We start from the raw sequence: 6,416 nt of genomic DNA on the forward strand, positions 1-6,416 counted from the left end.
CTGGAAAACAGTAGAAAGACAGATTAAATTTTGTACCCTTCCCCCTTTTTTTTGCCATTATCATCTTCCTATGTAATTAACATACACAGATGATAAATATAAGTCACCATCACCATCTGATGATGCCAGGAAGCCCTGACAAGTAAGACATTTGTTGATAAGGAAAGGACACATCACTCCTTTCTTCCTATAACTTAAGGAACAGGAGGAGGAAGAAAGAAAATATTGCCCAGACTAACATGTAACTTAGATGTTTAATGTTCCTTCTCCTTTCCTTGAAGACCTTCCCCTTCCTAACCCGTCAAAAAAATCTACTCAAGAAATTGCTAAATGTTTCATAGGGGAGAAAGGAGAGGTTCACACTGCAACCTCCCAACTGATACCCTGAAAGACCTCCCCTTGGGCACTTTTCCCTGCTCGGCAGTGGTGCGTCTGAGGGTCTATTTGATTCTATGAGGCAGGGCGCAGCCTCTTGGCTCCTCTATCCTATCCTGCACCCTCTTCTTTCCCTTCCCTGGCCCATCCCAATCTTCCTCCAGGGAAACAAAAGGAAAACCCTGCAGGTAACCAGACCAATTCTACTCCAAGTGTTTTCTCAAAGTATTTCTTCCAAAGATTTTATACTTTCCTCCAGAAGAATTTTATTACGGCAGCTGAGTGGTTGACAATTGTCCGGTATTGTTACAATTCTCACGTGTAGGTAGCTGAAGTTTGATAAATCAATACAACTTTTTTTTGAAGCGAGGTATCTCTTTAGCTGCTGTAGGTCCCACTTCACTAGAAGTTAATTCCCCGAGGAATTACCAAGCAACTTTTCTTTTCCTCAATATCATCCATCCCTTTAAAAAGTAAGCAAGGCTACAGAGGTTCAACTTTGATAAAATGAAACATTATTGCTCCTGGAGATTTGTGCTGGTTTTACAACTAAAAATAACGTTTAAAAAATACGTAAAGAATCACCTTCTCAAGCTTTCCAAGGACAACTGTACTTGCTAAGCCAGATGGTTACAAATACATGTCTCAGAAACTTGGCCTTGTCATTGAAAAGCACAGTTGAAAAAATCTTGCAAATAAGTCGTGTCTGCATTAGTGATTTACTGTGGATTGTATGATTCCACCTCAATTCAGCCATACACAATTGGGTCAAAAAAAATTTAACTGACATGCCCAGACCATGCCAATGGGAGTGTGGAATGAGGTCACATGGATTTATTAATAACCATTGTAAGAAAACTTCAACTCCCCATCCTGCTTAACTGCAGGAATTCCAGAGGCTTGACAAATTTCCCTCCTCACTAGTTCTGGGGATCAGGACCCCACCTCAGTGGTCGGCTGCCTCCGCCACAGGTCTGCTGCTCATTGTCCTGCTGTATCTGCACCGTTATCCACTGCTCTGCTGCGAACCACCTCCTACAGTTTCTGGACTCAGTCTCCCTCCAGCTACTGCTGCCCACAACTGATCTGCTTCCAGTGAAGCAAAAGCAGAGACTCTTAGGTCTCTGATGACATGGTTCAGCCCAACCAACTGCAACCCTTAGGAAAGACATCTGTCAAAGTTAAGGGAGATGGAAGGGGGCATTACAACACCAAGAACATTTTAAAGCTGTACCAGACGTGGCTACTCAGAGCCTAGACGCACCTCTCAACAGTGCTCTTCAGGCTGTGACTCTATCACCTGGGGTATGTGATTATTTTCCAAGAGATATGAGAATAGGGATCATTTCTAGGAAATCAATTTCAGATCCTCAACTTCTGCATAAACTCTTTCCCAAAATGAATTTCTGTGAAGGTCCATTTGATAGGTTAATACTTTCTCCTTTAACTGCTCTTCTCCATAAAAACAAACTCACTTCTCACCCGTAAGTTTACATGGTACATTAGAAAATTTACCACGGGTGTTTCATGTTTCTGTAGGTCTTGAGAGTTGAGAGAGAGGCACTAACTGCCCTTAACTCCAGACTGTCTTTCAAGGATGTCTGTGTCCTTGTGAACATCCTTGGAACATAGCACATCCCTTTATCTGAAGAGCAGACATGTTTACTGCTATGTCCCCTCTCCACCAAAAGATACTGAAGTCCTAATCCCCAGTACCTCAGGACACGACTTTATTTGGAAATAGGGTCACTGCAGATGAAATTAGTGAAGATGAGATAATACTGCAGCAGGGTGGGCCCCTAGTCCAATGTGACTGGTGTCCTTGTAGAAGACAGCCATGTGAAGATAGACACACACATAGAACGCCACATGATGACAAAGGCAGAGACTGGATTTGTGCAGCTTTAAGCAAAGGAACACCAAAGATGGCCAGCACACCACCAGAAGCTAGGAATGCAAGGAACGACTCCCCTACAGGTTTCAGAGGGAAGCCAGCCCTGCCACCATCTTGACTTCAGACTTCCAGCCTTCAGAACTGAGAAACAATACATTTCTGTTGTTTTTAAACCACCCAACTTGTGGTACTTTGTAATGGCAGCCCTGGGGAACAAATACACTTACTGTGTAGAATAACAATGTCTCGCTTGGGCAAATGGAAGGTATGCTTATTGACAAAGATTTGGGTTTCCTAAGGTTAGAATTCTCTCCTGAAATGCAACCTATTGTGTGAGCAGGCGTCCATCTGGGCCCATCCACATTGGCCCTGAGGGAAACGGGGCTCAGAGAATCAAAGCAAAAATAGTGATTTTTCTGGCTATTGCTACTGCTGTGAGTAACTGTCTCCTGTGTTCTGCCAGCATTCCTCAAACTGTGGCAGGGTTAACTTGTAAAATCTCAGAACCTTCACAGCTCTTAACGTGGGGTACTGCTACACGGTGTAAAGACCTCTGCCCACCAAAGGAACATTTAACAATGGGCTTCATTAACCAACCCACCACAGACACAGTACCTACTCATTTCATTGAAAGAGATATTTCAAATAAAAGGTTCCAATAAAATTTCTAATATATATGTCATTCGGTCATTAGACTCTTAGAACCTTATAGTAAGAGAGAACATGTATATTTATATACATACATATATATAAAATATGCTGAGAAGTATTTAATAGGGTGATCCACAAAGACCTTTAAGAAAAAAAAATCATATTAGGATAATTTCTGTGGGAGAAGTAGAATGGAATTCAGGGAGCAAAAGGAGCAACAGAATATTTCCAACTGTTACAAACGCTGATTAAGAGGTTTTTAAATACTTAACTTGGCAGCTACTGAGTCTCTATTATACCAAGATTTCACTGGGTCCATTTTAAAGAACAATGAACACTTTTACCTTAAATGTGAATCTCTATAATACACAATAAAATGAATTATTTGAGACATTTAAATGTGATGATGATTTCAGATTTTTTTTTAAAATCCATCAAGTTATCATGGTTTTTCCAAAACTGACAGAGAGGTTTACAGGTAGAACAGTTTGAAGACTAGTCACTGCCTTCCTGTTTACAGCCGGCTCAGCACTTGGCCTGCCTGGCTGGCTGAAGCCAGCTTGCCTCACTCCCAGCACTGACCAGTTAGGCCCCATGTTTGTCATGTTTGACTGCCGTGTCACCATCCTCAGCACAGTTGATGTTTAACTGTAGTCAAGTGAATGCATGTTGAATCCTGGAAAGGGGTCATGCATATCCCTCTGTCTGCTTCTGCTTTGGAGACCAGCTGCTCTACCACTGGTCCAGCCTGGGGTGACTGAAACCAGGATGGCTCTGGAATCAAGGGGGGTCTTACACTGCCAGATGTTAGCACACCAAAAATGAAATGAGTCTAGACCCCATCTGTAAATGTGACCAGCTGAGTCCTTATACATCTCAGATCAAATGAGGCATCAGATTTTCAAATTCAACCAAATTCTGGAATTACTCTACAGGTTTTAAAACCAGCAGAAGCCCCCTAGGGACAAAGTTAGCCAACATCCCAGTGATTATCTTCCCCTGCTTGGTCAATGTCGAGTGTCATCCTACATTTTCCTGTTACCACTGCAGGGCTAAGCAGTTCGTCAGATGCATGTCAGCACGGCTGCCTCTCCTGCCCCTCCCCGGTTTCTACCACCACTCAGAATCCTGCCCCCAGGTGCTGACATTCGGTAGGGGCTGCAGAAAGCAGGACCCACTTCATCTCTCTATTTTCCAGCATTGATATCTGACACATACCATATGGTTTTAAATTTAAAATATCCCAGAAACTGACTTCACTCTCAAAAGCAGATTGAAAAAATATGCAGACAAGTCAAAATACTCACATTCTATGAAGCCTCATGGATTTACAAGATATCAAGAGAAGTCTCCAAAGGCACAAGTACATATCAAGCCTATTTCTTCTGACTCATTTCCTCTGGAGAAGCACCTTAGAATTATTCAGGCAAAAGGTCATGAAATAACTGCACTGGTAGAAAAACTAGAGGGGGAATTGCTGAACTCTACCTACAGGGCTTTCCTGGGAAGTCAAGTGGCGTGTTTTTTTTTTTTGCTTCTCGCTTGGATGGGGGGAAATAATCTATTTTTTTAAACTTTCTTAAAGGAAAAACAAAATCAGAAGTTAATGTAATGTTTTCATACAGATGAATTATAGAAAAGAGACAAAGAATGATCTTTTACTTAATGATAGAAATTATAGTAAAAATACACATAGAAGGATTTTAGTTCTGAGTAGCTTTTCTTGCGGAATAATCTGCTAGATACATACAGCACTGCTTGGCTGTAGTTGGCTAAGTGTCTTGTGGGCTCACGATGTGGCTGGGCTTAATTGTGGTCACCCCATTAGTGTCATTACTGAACTTTTCCCCTTCTAAATTCCTTCGCAACCGCCTGAAAAGGACTAACTCGTTGTAGAAACAAAATAAATACTTTCAGAGGCTGCTTTCCAAAATTGGGTCAGAGACGACTCGGGTATGTCCTGGCTCCCTGAGGCGTGGGGAAATTTTCAGTGGCTAAAGTGGAATTGTTGTGGAAGGTATTAGAAACTAAAAAAAGGGAGGGAGGGAGGTACAAAGCAGAGGAAAATAGTTAACAGTAATAGAGACAAAATTAATCATGAGGAAGAAATAAGGAAAGATCATAATATTTACATAAAAGTGTCTTACACTAAGGGGGAAACAATGACTGCTTTGTTTCAAATTCGGGGTTAGATGTAAGAGGCAGAAGGCAGAAATCCTCATAAATTCTTACATATTTCTTTTAAAACTTCCCAGTGTCTCTGGAAGATGCTATCCAATTAATTCATAATTTTTAAAACTGGCAAAAGAATCAAGCACTTATCCAGTCATTCCTATCTGAACTGTTCTTCAAGGTAACCAAATAGTTGGAGGTGAAGTTTCTCTTTGTAGATTTCTGTCTAATAAATGAAAATGAAATGACATAATTGGAATATCACCATTTTGTAACCTCTAGTGATATAACCAAGTTAGGGAATGCCAGGTATTAGCTGCTTAATAAAACACACAAAAAAATGAAGGAAGGAAAGAAGGCTGGGAGGGAGGGAAGAAAAGAGGGAGAGAGAGCAATGGAGGAAGGGAGGAAGGGAGAGAGTCACAGATATCGTAAACAAACTTATGGGTATGGGGGAGGGTGGGACGGGGGTTGGGAAGGGATAAACTGGGAGTCTGAGATGTGCAAATACTAACCACTATACATAAAATAGATTAAAAAATAAATTTCTAATGTATAGCACAGGGAACTATATTCAATATCTTGTAGTAACCTATAATGAAAAAGAATATGAAAACAATTATATATATGTACATGTATGACTGAAACATTATGCTGTACACCAGAAATTGACACAGCAACTGACTATATTTCAATTAAAAAAAAGAAAGCAAGAAAGAGAGAAATTCAGAGAAAGACTGAATCTGATCAAACATTGTGATCTAATTCCCAGTATAAAGGTGGGAAAAAGAACAGAAAACGTGTTAAACAACAGTTTTGAGGACACCATCAGCAAAACTCTGACTGTAAAAACTTCACAGGAGAATTGAACTAAACATTTCAAAAGGCAGAGACTGTCAGATTGACAAGCACATAGTTGGTTACCGCTCTTTTTAATCAGTCTTCTCTCTTTAGTTCTCACTACAGACACTTTAAAAACAAAGATACAAAGAATGAAAAGCGAGACTGGAAAAAGACATAACATGCAAACAGGAAGTTTAAGCAAGCTGGGACGGTCATAAAAATATGAGGCAAAACAGACTCCAAAGCAGTAGTAATGGAAATAAAGTAGGAAACTTCACAACAATTAAACGGTTAATACAAGAGAAAGACAGAAAAACTATAAATGTATATGGACCTAATAAAAGGGCTTCAAAATACAAGATGCAAAAAACTGACAGAAATAAATCTACAGTCGCCGTTGGAGATTTTAACTCACCCCTCTCGTGATAGAGCAAACAGACAAAAAAATACCAGTAAGAAAATACAAGACGTGACATGATGC

This window comes from Vicugna pacos, chromosome 12, assembly GCF_048564905.1.
Source record: "Vicugna pacos chromosome 12, VicPac4, whole genome shotgun sequence".
NCBI lineage: Eukaryota > Metazoa > Chordata > Mammalia > Artiodactyla > Camelidae > Vicugna > Vicugna pacos.